This window comes from Rhinatrema bivittatum, chromosome 17 (assembly GCF_901001135.1).
Source record: "Rhinatrema bivittatum chromosome 17, aRhiBiv1.1, whole genome shotgun sequence".
NCBI lineage: Eukaryota > Metazoa > Chordata > Amphibia > Gymnophiona > Rhinatrematidae > Rhinatrema > Rhinatrema bivittatum.
The window spans coordinates 31,741,646-31,758,329 of NC_042631.1; the positions used below are offsets into that span (position 1 = coordinate 31,741,646).

The 16,684-nt window shown below is 46.7% G+C and overlaps 1 protein-coding gene across 1 annotated transcript in view; it reads right to left on the reverse strand.

Moving 5' to 3' along the window:
* The window catches only part of LOC115079362 (PRKC apoptosis WT1 regulator protein-like), a 75,350-nt gene extending 65,773 nt beyond the window's left edge, over nucleotides 1-9,577 (reverse strand). Inside the window, exon 1 of the mRNA XM_029582870.1 lies at nucleotides 9,430-9,577. The gene's annotated coding sequence lies outside the window, so the exon portion shown is untranslated. The remainder of the gene's footprint in view (nucleotides 1-9,429) is intronic.
* Between the last annotated feature and the right edge of the window lie 7,107 nt (nucleotides 9,578-16,684).

Here is a 16,684-nt window from a genome sequence, read left to right on the forward strand (position 1 = left end):
GTTGTGTTGTGGTTCTGTAATGTTTTGCTTGATATAAGACTAATAAAATCATAATTTACAAAAAAAAAAAAGACAAACCTTACCTTCTATCCCATCCGCAATGTCGCTCACAAAGATATTGAACAGGACCGGTCCCAACACCGATCCTTGCGGTACACCGCTTAAAACCGCTCTCTCTTCAGAGAGAGTTCCATTTACCATCACACATTTGGGTACATTTTAAAAAATAGCGCGCGCGTACTTTTGTTCAAGCACCAGGCACGAACAAAAGTACGCCGGATTTTATAAGATACGCACGTAGCTGCACGTATCTTATAAAATGAGCCCTGCACGCGCTGCCCGTTCCCTCCGCCTCCCCCACCTTCCCCCTCCCTTCCCCTACCTAACCCAGCCCACCTCTGTCGTACAAGTTACGCCTGCTCGAAGCAGGCGTAACTTTGCGCGCGCCCAGCCGGCTGCCGTGCGCCATGTTCCAGTCTGGGGGCTGTTCCGGAGGCCGCAGCCACACCCCCGGGCCGAAACCATGCCCAAAACCATGCCCGCGGCACCGCCCCCAGATGACACGCCCCCGATGACGCATGGATCACGACACGCCCCCCCCAAGAAAGCTCCGAGACTTACGCGCATCCCAGGGCTTTGCGCGCAACAGAAGCCTATGCAAAATAGGCTCAGCGCATGCAGGGGCATTTTAAAAGGGTTATGCGCATAACCCTTTTAAAATCCGGCCCATTATCTTCTGTCCATCAACAGTTTGTAATCCAGGCCACCACCTCGGCACTCACTTCTAAGCTTCTCATTTTATTCACCAGTCTCCTGTGCGGGACCGTATCAAAAGCCTTGCTGAAATCCAAGTAGATGACATCGAGAGCTCTTCCTTGATCCAATTCCTTGGTTATCCAATCAAAAAAGTCAATCAGATTTGTCTGAAAGGATCTTCCCCCGGGTGAATCCATGCTGCCTCTGGTCCAGCAATTCTCCCGACTGTAGATAGTTCACTATTCTCTCTTTCAACAGTGACTCCATTACTTTTCCCACCACCGAGGTGAGGCTAACTTGTCTGTAGTTACCAGCCTCTTCTCTGTTCCCACTCTTGTGAAACGGGACCACCACCGCTCTTCTCCAATCACTCAGCACCACTCCCGTTTCTAGGGATCTATTGAACAGGTCACACAGCGGACCCGCCAGCACATCTCTGAGCTCCCTCAGTATCCCTCATCAGGCCCCATGGCTTTGTCCACTTTCAGTTTCTCCAGCTCTTCCCATACATTTTCTACTGTAAATGGAGTTACTTCTACTCCATTCCCCTCCAGTTTCTTCTTAACTAGTGACGGTCCTTCTCCAGGGTCCTCTTTAGTGAACACAGAACTGAAGTATTCGTTTAATATTTCTGTCATTTCTTCATCTCTCTCTACACATTGATCCTTTCCATCTTTCAATTTCACTATACCACTTTGAACTTTTCTCTTTTCACTGATGTATCTGAAAAATGTTTTGTCACCTCTCTTTACCTCTTTGGCAATCCTCTCTTCCGCTTGACTTTTTGCCGTCTTGATTACTTTCTTCATCTCCCTCAGTTCTACCAGATATTCTTCCTTGTGCTCCTCCCTTTGGGATCTTTTATATTTCTTGAACGCTGTTCTTTTAGCCTTTATTTTGTCAGCCACCTCCTTTGAGAACCAGATAGGTTTCATTTTTCTTTTGCTTTTCTTTACTTTTCTAACATATAGATTAGTTGCCTTGTTAATTGCTCCTTTTAGTTTGGTTCACTGTTGTTCCACATCTCTCTCATTCTCCCAGCCTTTTAGTTCTTCCTCCAGGTATTTCCCCATTTCATCAAAGTCTGTGTTTTTGAACTGCAAAACTTGGGTCTTTGTGCTTCTTTTCCGTATCCTTTTTGTGATATTAAACCATACCGTATGATGATCACTGGTGCTGAGGTGGGCGCCCACCTGGACATCAGAGACATTATCTCCATTAGTGAGCACTAAGGGCTAGATTTTAAAAGCCCTGCGCGCGCTGGCGCGCCTATTTTGCATAGGCCGCCGGTGTGCGCAAAGCCCCGGGACGCGCGTAAGTCCCGGGGCTTCGTAAAAGGGGCGGGAGGGGGCATGTCCGGGGGTGTGGTGACGGCTAGGGGGCAGGCCAGGAGGGCGGTCCCGAGTCCCCCGGCACTGCGGCCTGTGCCGGGGGATGCCGAGGCGGCGCGCGCAAGTTACGCCTGCTTCAAGCAGGCGTAACTTGCACAACAAAGGTAGGTGGGGGATGGGAGGGGAAGGTGGGGGGACGCAGAAGGAAAGTTCCCTCCAAGGCCGCTCCGATTTTGGAGCGGCCTCGGAGGGAACGGAGGCAGGCTGCGCAGCTTGGCGCGCGCAGGCTGCCGATTTTGCGCAGCCTTGCGCGCGCTGACCCTGGATTTTATAAGATATCCGCGGCTACGCACGTATCTTATAAAATCTGGCGTACTTTTGTTCGCGCGTGCGTACTTATCCAAGATCTACCTCAGCGTCGAGTATAGCTCCCTCTCTCATGGGTTCCATTACCATTTGTTTGAACAAAGCTCCTTGCAGGGCATCCACTATTTCTCTACTATTGTTAGATTCTGCAGATGGGATTCTCCAGTCTACATCCGGCATATTAAAGTCTCCAACGATCACCACTTCTCCCTTCTTTCCCATCTTTTGGATGTCTTCAACCAGATCTCTGTCCAGCTCTTCCTTTTGGTTTGGAGGCCTGTAAACCACTCCAATAAAAATGGCTGTCCCATCTTTTTTTAGGTCGGCCCATAGTGCTTCTTCATTGCCCCAGCTTCCTTGCTGCTCAGATGCTTGGATATTGTTTCTGACATAAAGAGCCACTCCTCCCCCTTTCCTATCCTCTCTGTCCTTCCTTAAGTTATAGCCTGGTATTGCTGTATCCCAGTCATGAGATTCACGTCTCCGTGACAGCAACAAAGTCCAAGTCCGCCTCCACCACTAGGGCTTGCAGATCTGGGGTTTTATTGCCCAAACTATGAGCATTTGTGCTCATAGCTTTCCAGCTTTCCTCGTTCAGGTTACTGCTGTTCCTGGACTCCTGACTACCATGAGAATCCCTTGCAAAGACCCTGAGGAACTGGCAGAGAGCCCTTTTATAGGGCTGTAGGAATGACGAGGTGACGTTGTCATCAAATGGGGCCGCGGGGCTTTTCCTGCCATGGGCCCTTTAAATGGAACTTAGAAGTGCACATATGCGCCTAGAGGATGCCTGTGGAAGATAAAGTTGGTCGTGCTCCTGCTGCGAAGATGGCAGAGTCAGCGGTGCTCCCTGCTGCAAAAAAGCAGCAAAAGCGGCATTCCTGCCACGAAGAACAGGTGGTGGCCTCCGGCCATGTGGCAGCAGATGTCAGCGGCAGTCAGGCTGCGGCTTCACCATCCGCATCGGGGGCGGTGAGTGGAGCCACTCACAGGCCTATCCCACAAGCAAGCGCAACACAGGGCACTTGGTTGTTGTCTGAATCCAACTCCCCTTTTCTCTCTGCTGTTGAAGCGGAGAGCAATGTTGCAGTTGCATCGAGGCTTATTGGTTAAGGGTAGTAACCGCTGCACCAGCAAGTTACCCCCATGCACCCTTTTTCCTATTTCTGTTCTCCAGCCTTTAGGGATCCACATGCTTATCCCATGCTCCTTTGAATTCTTTGACTGTTTTAGTAATCCAGGCAAATCCATCACTGTTTTAGCAATCCAGGCATCCATCACCCTTTCCACGAAGAAATATTTCCTGACATTGAATCTGAGTCATCCCCCCTGGAGTTTCATTTCATGACCCCTAGTTCTACTAATTTCTTTCCAAGAATAGTAATTAATGAATCAGTGTGAAATATCCTGGGACCTAGCTGAAAGTTTCTGACCTGGACATATCCCATATAGAATTTTCATGTCACCAATATCCGGATTTTGGCTTTTTTCCAATGCATAATTAATTCTCTTCTATGCAGGACATTTCCCTCAGTGTTCTAAATTTTTTTGTGGTAAGCAAACTTAGAGCATGTGTTTTTAGGTATCAGGAAAACGCATATTTAGAGAGTATATTACTACAAATTTCTCAGGGGACCATCACCCAAATGCTTTCTCCTCCAATGAATCGGTAGCACAGGGAACAAGTGTCTCAGATTCACCCGCAGACCTCACCTCTCTCCCAGCAGCCACAAGAGTGGTAGAAAGTGAAATCTCTCCTTTAGCCGTCACAGATGCATTTCATTTTTGCCTTCATTTTCTTCTGTTGCCTTTTAAAAGCACTACCAGTGTTCATTGGTCAAAGGTGAGATGAGAGATGAGAGATGAAAAGCCAAAAGTTGGTTCCTGTGGTTTGAACTCTGTGCTTACACTGGCCCTGCCCAGGTAGGCAATGAGCTTAGGCTGGAAAGAAGAAGGATGACTGCAGCTGTGCCCCCTGCTGGTGGATGTGCAGTACTGCAGGTTCTCAGAGAATCAATCATAAAATAACCATGCCCAGGTGATAATAGAGACCTTCATAGTTTAGAGCATAATTAAGGAGCATTCCTGCCTCCTTTTTGTTGCTTGTAACATTTATAATCATTGGTCTCAGAAATTTTGTATATGTAATTTTTTTTTAATTATGGGTTTAAACATTCCCTTATCTTCAAAATATTTCAAAAGAGAATAAAGTTATAAAGTTCGCTTATCTTCAAAATACTCAGGGGAAAACATGCGTCCAGTTCTGAGAGAGTCTTGCACCCAAAACTCCCATATCAAAAATAGAGTTAGGCATTAAGTGCAGCAAAATTCAGTGTGCCCACAGTTTGCTGCACCTAATGCTCCGCTCTTGTTTTGAAATGGATGCAAGTCTCTTAAGAAACCAGACACAAGTTTTTCACCAAATATTTTGAAGGTAAGGGAATGTGTAAATTCATAATTTCAAAAAATTACATATAAAACATTTCTGAGTCTAATGATTATAAATGCTATGAGCAAGAAAATGGAGGCAGGATCAGAAACGTTTGGTGAAATGCTCCTTAATTCTGCTCTAAACCTAAGAAGGTCTCTCTTATCACCTGGGCATGGTTAGTGGGGGTTTTTTTTATAATTGATATTTTGGTATATCACTAAGGCTTGGATTTATCAAAATGCACTAAATACCGCATGCGATAGAAAAAGGGGCGTGTTTTATGGTAATAGGCAGTTTATCGCTATTTGCGCTAATACCTATGCGAAGAGCTAAGTTACCGCTGGGGATCTCTATGTGAGGCCCACCTAGTAACTCGAGGTGAGGTTTAGGTATTAGTGTAGGGGGTTAGGGACCACTTTGACATTCAAAGTGAGACGTACGAACAGAACAGTGCTCTCTTGTGAAGATTTGATGACCTTCAGAGTGAGGAAACTCACCCAAAGATGAGATTTGTGCAATGTTCTCTCAACCTAGCTTGATGTTACCCAGGTAGAGAGTCCATCAAACTAGGTTGAGAGAACGTTATGGTGCTATCACATGCGTTAAAGGCGTTTTCGCATGCATTAACGGCGCTTTTCACATGCGATAAGCCCTTAACGCATGCGAAAACGCCTTATAGCATTTTGATAAATGACCCTATAAGTTGGAAGTCTTTTTGTACTTTGTCTTAGAGAATGCCATACTCTCCAGCCATTGCCCAATGAGGGAAAGAAAGTAGAAAAAAAATTCAAAGCAGTAAGCCATCTCCCCGAAACAGAACCTAAGGCACCACTTGGTGACATTAACTCTAATGCAGGGGTGGGCAAGTCTGGTCCTCGAGGGCTGCAAACCAGTCGGGTTTTCAGGATACCCCTAATGAATATGCATGAAATAGATTTGCATACAACTGAGGCAGTGTGTATGCAGGTCTCTCTCATGCATATTCATTAAGGATATCCTGAAAACCCGACTGGTTTGCAGCCCTTGAGGACCGGAATTGCCCACCCCTGCTCTAATGGGTACACTCAAATGATGGGGAATGATATTTGAATAACTTCCAATGACCTGAGAACTCGGTAGGGGCTTGCTGGTAACTGATCTGGTATGTTTGGTTACAGGAGCTATTGTATAACTTTTGAATTCGAACATGAATAAGTTATGATTTAAAAGACCACCAAGTGCTTCAGGCTTCTTTGCAAGAAATCAGTGGAATGCTGCTCATTAAATTGCACAAGGAGAGATTTTTTTTTTCACTTCAGAACATTACAATGCTGACATTGTGCAGACACCAGAGTGATGCAGCACTTCTGTCTCCTGCCCAGACCATACAAAGCTCTTCCTCTGGCGCCCTCCGCCCAGGCAATCTGTCACCCTTACAGGGAAGAAGCGCAGGATTGTTGTAGAACGCCAAGCAATCTGCCATGGATTTATTCAGTCAGTAACGCGGCTGTGATGTAGATGATAGTGACATCACTTTTTCTGCTGGGGTGGGGGTTCGTGCATTCAAACAAAGGATAATGCCATGAGGTGAAAATGTCTCAAGATGGGGCTCGATTAGGATTGCCAACTGCCCTGATTTTTTCTGGACTGTACAGAAGTTCGAGGTACTGTACTGAAAGCGAGAGGAAGGGCTAAAATGTTTGGAAATGTCCTGATTTTAGACCTGCAGCTGCAAGCTAGCATCTGAGCCTCCCGTGATTATACAATGCAATGTGTGCTTGGATAGCTACACTATAGTCAGTATGCGCTGGTGTACAGGAGTATGTGGTAGACCCTCCTTAAAAGCCCCAGGACCAGGCATTTTTCCTGGTCCCCCTTAAGCCATGCAAGAAGGGAGCTCTGCACTCAGGGTGTTTCCCTTAGAAGGGGGAATAAGAAGCTAGGCCCAGAGAGAATAGAGGCCCCAGAGAAGAGAGGGAAGATTAGCATTGTATCCCATGGAATTGCATTTCTACTTTTGCTTTGAAACTGCCAAGGTAAGCAGGTCTGCTTCTGCTTGCTTTTTGCCTGCAACCAATAAAAGTTAATGAGAGAACAGCCAAAGTCCAGCCTGAATTTATCCTCTGGCAAGCCAAAAACTGCTCATGGTGTCACAGTTAATGCATTTATTTTGTGTCACTTGCTTAGACTTCAGTCCACGATTTAATCATAAGCCTAAAAAAGTTACAAAATAGTAGTTTGGCTTCTGGATTGGTAAAAGCAAACTTTTTTTTTTTCTTTTTAAGAGTTACGTTTGAGGACTAGTAGACAAAATATTAGACTCCATAGTGGTAGCCTCAAGAGTAACATTGGAAAATACTTCTTCACGGAAAGAATGGTGGATGCACGGAACAACCTCCCAATGGAGCCAATAAAGGCAAAAACAATGACAGTTCAAGAAAGCACAGGACAAGTAAAGAGAACCATTAATTGCAAAGAAATGAAGGGAAAGTCTGAGATCAACTGGGGTCTATGGCACTGTAGCAGCAAATAAACTGACGAGGCCTTACCTGCACTTATATTCTATATTTCTGTGTTTTTCTAATGGTGAAGAGTGGCAATAAGTCGCAGGTGCATAAACACCATCAGCAAAGATATTGAACATCATCTCCAAATGTTTGGAAATTTGATGGTTGAAAGTTGGCCACCCCAGGCTTGATGTCTTTTTCAAAGTCAAAACTACGATCTTATGCGCATCAGAGGACAGGGGAAAAAATGTTTTGCAGCTCTTAGACTCGTGTAAAAGAGCAGCCCACTTGGCCTGAAAAAGAAGAAGAACCCCGTATTGATGCTGGGGTGTTCCAAGGATCCAGGTTTGTGCCTGGATCACTGAGAAGCCCGAGTGAGTAACCATGAGACCGGTGAGCCCCTAATGAGGAACGAGGGTGCCCTATTGCTTGCACATCCAAAGAGCCGGAAAGCCGCAGCTTTCCAGGGGCAACGAGATCTGGCGAGAGGCAGCGCAGAGCCAGCTGCAGAGGCCTCCCTTTGCCGAAGGGCTCACAGGCAGCAGCAGAGCAGGGCCACGAAACTGTTTCTGCACCCCCCATGGCTCCAGGCCTTACCAAGAGCCGTCCAGACCAAGAATACTTTCACCTTCGAAATTACAGCAAGCTAAGGCTGCCATAAAGACCTGGAAATACCCATGTGTCTATTGCTTGGCTCTATTCCTTTGACCGGCTTTTAGCTTTTGGTTGCTTTCCCCCCCCCCCCCCCCCTGTCCTGGATTTGAATCAGGTCAGACATCGTTCTTCCCATACCTAAATATAAACTAAATATATTTGGAGGGGTTGGAGGCCTTGTTTGTTTTTCCCTGGCGCAGCTTTCAGCTACGCAGCCTATGGGAGAATAAAGACAAGTGCGGTATTGCGCTTGTATCACTGTAAGCTGCTGTCAAGGCTTGTGATCCTTTTATCTGCTGGAATGCTGGTTTTAACTGCACCACGTCAAGGAGCTAGAAAAGACTTCATCTGCCTGGGATGCTTCAGAAAACTACTTCACCTCAGGCACCAAAAGCAGAGTTCAAAAGGCCTCTGGAAAGAAAAAAGAGCAAATGACTCTTTCCCTTTTTAATTCTTCAGAAATTAAAAAGTTTAATTTTCCATGGAAAATTTCAGACTTACAGGAACAAAAGACGGAATCGGTGACCATAAGTCCCCAGGAGAGAGGCGTAAAAAGGAAGTGGCTGGTGGTCAGCGTCAGGGCTGCGGGTGGTCAGCCTCGGCTATGAATTGTGTCTCTGCTTAGCCAGCCAAGCCTGGCAGCACCAGTCTTCTTTGGGAAAGTGCATACAGTCACTGCTGGCCAACCTCCCTCCTCAGGCTGGCCAGGCCCCAGTACCTGACAAAACTGATCCGCTGTCTGCTTTCTCCCTCCTAAAGACATCAATGCGTTTCCATGGAAGACAAATTCCCCCACCCAACAAGCAAATCTTCTTTGTAAGAGCTATCAAAAGTTGTAATGCATTTAAACGTATGTCACAGTGCTAAATTTACAGCAGAATAAAAAAAGCTAAAAACTGCTCAGTTCAAATACAATAATATTAGGGTAGAGGGAGATGTTGGCAGGGTGCTGTGAACTCGCAGGCTTATCTACCCAAAATGAGAGGGTGCCAAAGAGGGAAGACAACCAAACACTCCTGGATAAGGAGCAATAACTTGCTGGCGGTCAGTCAGTTTGTTATACCAAAAAGAAAATGACTCGGCTGTTGCCATAATGTGTCCAAGTGTGCAAACTGACTACAAGGCTATCCTGCTTAGAAGATCAGACCAGCAGTTTGAGTTAAAATAAAATAAATAATAAAAACCCACATCATTATTAACCCAAGTAATCCAAGCATAAGCAGCATTCCCAAAAATGAACTATAGCCATCAAGAATTGGAAGGGTTGTGGTTGGATAGAGCACTGTAGAGATGGTGCAGTACGTGAACTTTTCAGACTGCATAAGTTATGCCACCTCAAAAGTTCGTGAGCATCAACTATGGATAATTCTTATAGTGGCCCAACAAGTCTTGGGATCACACAAACCTGCAAAAGAAAGCGACAGGGCTATTGGAGCAGCTCCGCACTTGCAGGGAAGCGAGGGGCTCGCTAGTTGCTGCCGTTTCCCCCCTTTCACCACTAGGTGGCCTCCTTGCTCCACCACCGCGTCCTCCTCCTCCTCCGCACCGGGGAAAGTTCACCCCAGGCCCGGGCTGCGGCCGCCGCAGCCTGGCTTTCTGGAGTTTCCCCATATAAGGCCTTGCGCTGCCTGCTCCGGCTCCCAGCAGGATTCTTCTCATGCGAAAACAAAGCCTCCAGTCCCTGAACATTGGCCTTTTTAGGCACGCCGAGCCGGGCTGTTTACAATTCCTCAGGCTGGTTGCCAGCCAACAAGCACAGCGGAAAAAACTCAAAACGCTTGCCTGCAGCTGTGGGAGATGAGACGCTCAAGCCGTCAGGCTTTGCCCTCATTATTTTCCTATCAGCTGGGGGATGGGAAGAACAGCGAGACCTGCTTCCCGTCCCTCTCTGAGCAGGCACAAAGGTGCTTACTGACCACTGAAGGAGAGAGCATGCATGAGGAGGGCGATCAGCTCCAAGGTTCAGACAGAAGGGTGAACTTTCGTAGCAATGATGTCCTAATAGTGGTAGGGACGGGAGTAAAGCCAGGCCCAGGCGAGGGGAGTTAGGTATTACACCAATGCAGGGCTCTTAGCCTCCTGCAACCTGTCACAAAGAATAAAAAGCAGGATTCACATTCTTGGCATGCAGAACCGCAGGACTGCTGCCTGTCCACCCAACATTCAGCCACGGGCAATATACAAGCTCACCACAATGTTTAGATGTAAAATAAAAGCTTCTCCGAGTATTAAAGCTCCTGCTCATAAACCACTGCTCAAGTGAAAGCTGGAACTACAGCAAAGTGCAATAAAGTAGTTCCAAAAACTGTAAAGAGCAACTTTTACCAAAGACCACAACTCAAGACAGTTCCAAGTTCTGCACAGCTCCCACTAGGAGTGTCACCCTGCTTAGAGGAGAGCCACCTCCTTCCCCCTAGCAGCCACCTCAACTGACTTAATGACAATTAGTGGCGCCACGGTGGATCTCTTGCTTTTCATTACGTGCATCAGTAAGACAAAACTGATTCCTGCAATATTTCACGCTGTTATAAATTATCTGTTAATAAAGGATGCACTTGAGTAAACGTTGTAACTTTTGCCAACAGCCAGATCGGTATTACCTAAAATTCGTGGTGGGGGGGGGGGGGGGGTGTGGGTAAGGTGCAGATACTTGATGATAGAAGTGGGGGGGGGGAGTCAGCACTTTATATATTCACTGCCTCCAAACCGGAACTTATTCTGAAATTATTTCTGTATCAAACTATTTCGTCTTTATGGTGCCAGAGTTCCATTTTTCAATGTTCACCTCCTGCAGACCGAATTGTGTAGCCATGTAATGAAACTGCCTGGGAGCTCCCCAAGCCTTACATACAGGCCAATACAGGAGCGCACTGTTAACCTGCCCTTGGACACACATTTTCCCTTACCTCTTATTCAGCACCCCTTGCTAATGATTTTACTTTAAGAAATTAGTGCCTACCCAAAGATAGGCGCTAGTTTCTGCCGGCACCAGGAAAGTAAAAACTGCTTTTCTGTGCACCCTCTAACTTCATATCATGGTGATATTAAGTCAGAGGTCCCGAAGTGTAAAAAAAAAGTTACAAAGAAAAGAAAAAATTTTTTTTTAATGGGCCAGCGCTGTCGGGCTGAGAACCGGACACTCAATTTTGCTGGCATCCGGTTTCCGAGCCCGTGGCTGTCAGCGGGCTCGAGAACAGACGCCGGCAAAATTGAGCATCGGCTGTCAAACCCGCTGACAGCCGTCACTCCGGGCTAAAAGGAGGTGCTAGGGACGCGCTAGTGCCCCTAGCGCCTCCTTTTGCCCGTTTCTACCGCACCACCTAATTTGCATGCCGGTGCGCGCACCGGGAGAGTGGGCATTTGTCCGCTCTCCCGCAGACTTTACTGAATCGGCCTGATAGAGGGATGCAGGATTACAAAACAGTGTTAATATTCTGTTCCCTGATTCTTCCCCCCCCCCTCCAAAAGAAAAACCAACCTCCCCATCCCGCTACATATCTGGACTTCAATAAAGCTTCTGACACTATTCCACATCCAAAAATAATAATCAATCTAATCCATATGGGGGTAACGCATAAAGCTGTTAATTGGGCAAGAAACTGTTTACACAATAGTATTTGAATGGTGGTCAATAGATCCCATTCGAAGCAAAGTAAAGTGATCAGCGGGGTAAAACAGTGCTAGGTACAGTTATTTACAATACCTTTATTGACATCATCACCAAATGCCTAGGGACTCGAGGGAAAAACATTTGCAAACAGCAGAAAGAGTTGCTTACCCATAACAGATGTTCTCTGAAGACAAGAGGATGTCAGTCCTCACCCTTGGGTGATATTAACAGATGAAACCCGGCCCAGAACTTTGACCTCAAAGATTCTAGAGCTTCCAAACATGCCCTTCTGAGCATGTGCAGCTACAGTTGGCACCCTGCCCCAGGGGAAGTGGATAGGTTTCATGAGGACTGACATCCTGCTGTCCTCAGAGAACATTTGTTACAGGTAAGCAACTCTGCTTTTTCTGAGGATAAGCAGGATGGCAGTCTTCACACATGGGCGATTACCAAGCCAGAGGCTGCCTGAGCAGGAGCAAGCAGGGCAACCTACCTTTGTGCCCGAAGGCACTGGTGTTGTGAACTCGGTCCCTCACCAGCACCCCTTGCTAATGATAGCCTCGACAGAAACTCCGGCACTCGTCCACATCGATGGTGCTCAAAGCAAGGCAGAGCCCCAAACACCCCATGATCTCAGCACCTCTGGCGCTGGATGGAGACTCAGAGCATCTGAGTGTCTGTGTTCATAGCGCCTGATAGCGGTATGCCATAATGGCACATCACAAGGACCCTCAGTGCCCCATCCTGTCACCGCGGAGGGGTCATCAGTCCAAAGCTAGATAGCCTCAAGGGCACTGGAACATGATGCACCCTGGATGCCTTGGCGCTCAACAGTAGAGGCCATCCAAAACCCAAAGCCCCGGTTGTTTGAGGGGTTCTCATGACCCCTGTGCCCAACCGGTCAACAGCCTCGAGAGGGACCAGGGTGCTTGATGGTGATCCCAATTCCCCCTAGCAGCAAGGGTGCTTGACATCTTTGAGAGCAGTTACGTAGGGCATTGTGGTCAACACATCCAATGGTCTCCATGCCTGAGGGCACCAGCACCCCTCACTGGCACTTAGGGCCTGAGAGCACAACACTCGAGGTTGATGCTATGTAACGAGGCACATGGCACACAATGTCATTACTCTGGCATCTATGGCACACAATGCCACCCACTAACGTCTATGGCGCAGGACTCCCATTGTACGGTGCTCAATGGCACTCCTGGTTGAATGCCCTTACAGTGTTGAGTGTGGCCACGCACTTCAATAGCATCAAGCCATGGCACCTTGATGGTATCAAGGGTAACCATACACTCAATAGCAGTCCTGGTTCCCAACGCAGTCCTGACATTGACATGTCAGACCATCAGTGCCCTGGCATTTGAACATACAGGCAACCAATACTGGGTATGGCACCGAAAGTGCAGCAGCAACGATGCCTGCCCAGGCTTCTGTTCACCCTAAGAACATAAGAACAAGGAGACTGCAGTGCCATCACTGGGAAGTAAGAGAGGAGGCTATGTCGTCCAGGGCTTCTGCCATGGCAACTAGATCCTTAGAATGTGTGACAAGCTCCCCCCCCCCGATAGGAATGGTGAGGTCTTCGCTCCCTTCACTGTCCAAGCCTCCATCAATACTGATCGATTGGTGAAACAAAATGGAAATCCTGTCCGGGTAGAACTCAAGGAAGTCCCAGGCTCAGTGGCCTACATGGATCAGCCATAGACTGCATTGTCAGTCCTGCCAGCACCGGACAAAGACATAAAAACAGACAGAGCAAGGAGAGGACTCAAACTGAACTAAAGGTTCAATATTTATTTTCTAAGGAATGGAATTAGACTTTGCTAGGCTGCACAGCAACTAAGGCCCACCATGAGGCTGGCAGAGAGTTGAAAGGAGAGAAAAAATACAAAAAAATAAAACTATGGTAAGGTAAAAAAAAAAAAAAAGAAAAACAGCTGCAAGTCCAAAAAAAAAAACACAACCCCACAATGAAAACTGAAAAGGAGAGCAAAGCTTAACACCGTGAGCACACGTATCCGGGGGCTTTGAAGACTGAGATACTCTGCCTATGGGACAAGGTGATAACTACAGTGGCACATGCTCAGTAGGACATGTGAAAAGTTCTAGAATCTTTGAGATCTAAAATGCAGGCTGGGCTCCGTCTGATGACATTATCCATGGGTGAGGATTGCCATCTTGCTTGTCCGAGGAGAAAAATCTGTACTGGGATAAAATAAGTAGCACAGGAAAAAGGGAATGGGGACTTTAAAAATCTAGAAGAAGGGTCAAGCATATGGTTCAAATCAAACAACAACAAAAGAAAAATAAGGTAGTATATCATGCATCTGGGCACAAAGATCCATTAGCAGGATAAGAACTAGCATACAAGGGCTTAGGATCAATCATCACGGATAACCTGAAGGTTTTGCCAGTCAGCGTAATCGCATTGTAGGGAACTCTGCCAGTATGCTAACATGCGTAAGTAGAGGTATCATCAGCAGGAAAGAAGACTGAATATAGCCCTTGGGTAAATCACTAGCAAGACTCACCTGGAGTGCTGTATTCCATTCTGAAGGTCGCACATTTATAAGGACACTGAAATTTTCACATCAGAGCCTGTAACACAAACCCTACACAGAAATTTAAGGAAGATGAAATAGGTTGTCTAGAAGAGATAAACACAAGGGTAGGTATGATAGAAACATTTAAATATGTAGCAGGTTTCAATAAGTACGTGATGGTGCGAGTTTCCAGAGAATAATACATTCAAGGATAAGAGAGGCTCAGAGGAAATAGGAGAAAATACTTCTTTACAGAGTTGGTAGAAACCCAAACTGACAATTTAAGCATGTTGTGGTATGAACAGAGAGAGAGAGGGTGCGTAAAAGAAATGTAGCGTTTGAGTGTTTTGGGTACGGCAACATAGGCTTGACCACATGGAACAGCAGAGGACCAAGAAGGAAATAACAGAAAAGGCTTGGTCAAGCTTATATGGCTGACAGCTGGGAGATGTCCTCAACGACAGCAGTGTAGACAGAACATGAGGAGAGACTGGGAGGTCAATCGGTCCTTATATGCCAATATCTATTGTATTATATTGCTATGATACATTGTAAGGATAGATGTTAAAAAAAAAAAAAAGTCGCAACACTGGTTAGCATCATTCTCTGAACATTACCAAGAAATGATGTGCAATACCCAGAGTTGTGTGACTTCTGTCCTCCTGCCAATTCTTAAAAAGGCTATGCCTACATTAGGTAAGTGGCTACTTCTTGTGTCTTACAAAAGCAACACTAGCACAAAATAAAGAAAGATTAGTTTTAGTGGTTTAGATTTTCCTTCATTCAAGAGAAGATTGGTGCTGAAAATCTTTGGAAATGTGTTTCCTCTAGTCACGCCATAAATTGATGTACTGTTGAAATGTTTCTGGACAGAACCCGATGGCAGGCAATGCACTATCAGGCCAAAGGGGAGGCGATTTATAAACATAGAGAATGGTCATACTAAAAGCTGCCCATTCTTTATGAAATATACAAGAAATAAAGGGGGCGATTTTCAAAAGGGAGCTGGCCACCCAACTATGGAGTTAGGCAGCTAGATCCCTCATTAGGAAATGGTCTAGTCTGGCGCAAAGTGGCTGAACAGAGTCACGTAGTTTCACTAGCTGGTTATACTTGGCCGTCTATGTGCAGACGTTACTGGGAGCATACCTTGGGTGAGGAGGAAAGCTTTGCGCGTCTACTGAATATTTCAATAGATATCTGCCCATAGTTTCCCCCTGCCTAACCTCATTTGTAGAAGCAGCAGGGGCAAAGTAGGCAGGCAAAACATCCAGGTATTTTCTTTTTTTTCCAGAAATCACTAAAGGTAAGAGTGCATTTTGCTGCTGTGGGGTTTTGTTAAAATTGTCCCCAAAATACATTGTCAGAAAAAGAACTAGGAAAGAAAAAAAAAGACCTAAAGGTTAAGAAACAGGTCGAGGGTATTCAGAGCATCTAAACAGTATTAGTGTTAAAGTCATTGGAAAAGCAGCATATTTGGGGGGGGGGGGGGGGGGGGGGGGGGGAGGTGTGTGTATGTAAGGAATTATCGGGCCGATACAGTAAAAGTCACGGGAGAGCGGGTGAATGCTCGGCCACTCTCCTGTGCGCGCGATTCTGTATTCAAATGAGGGCCCACGGCAAAAAGAGGCGCTGGGGACACTAGTGCATCCCTAGCGCCTCTTTTTGGACAGGAGCGGCAGCTGTCAGCGGGTTTGACAGCCGACGCTCAATTTTGCTGGCGTCGGTTCTCAAACCCGCTGACAGCCATGGGTTCGGAAACCGGACGCCGGCAAAATTGAGCGTCCGGTTTTCAACCCGCGAGCCGCGGGCCAATTTCAAATTTTATTTATTTTTACTTTCGGGACCTCCACTTAATATCGCCATGATATTAAGTCGGAGGGTGCACAGAAAAGCAGGTTTTACTGCTTTTCTGTGCACTTTCCCAGTGCCGGAAGAAATTAGCGCCTACCTTTGGGAAGGCGCTAATTTCTGAAAGTAAAATGTGCGGCTTGGCTGCACATTTTACTTTCTGAATCGCGCAGGAATACCTAATAGGGCCATCAACATGCATTTGCATGTTGTGGGCGCTATTAGTTTCGGGGGGGGGGGGGGGGGGGGGGGGGGGGGGGGGGGGTTGGACGTGCGTTTTCAATGCGCTATTACCCAATGCTGAATAAGGGGTAAAGCTAGCGCGTCGAAAACGCGCGTCCAATCGCGGGTTAACAGTGCGCTCCACCTGAACTCACTGTACTGTATCGGCCTGCATGGAAGGTTACACTTGCTTATGAACCTTAGATCTCAGAAGGGAGGCAGGAAGAGCTCTCTCCAAAACTTTTCACAGGGGAAGAGCAGCATATCCCTCAACCATCCAGTCCTCAGTGACCCTGAGGACTAAGACTTGCACCTCAGACAGAGCAGGCACCAAGAGAATCTACTACTCTTTTTTTTTTCTAGTGCATTATGACTTCCTTAAGCCGGAAGAAGGCTGCTCGTGGGCCTACTACAATAGAAAAAGAAAG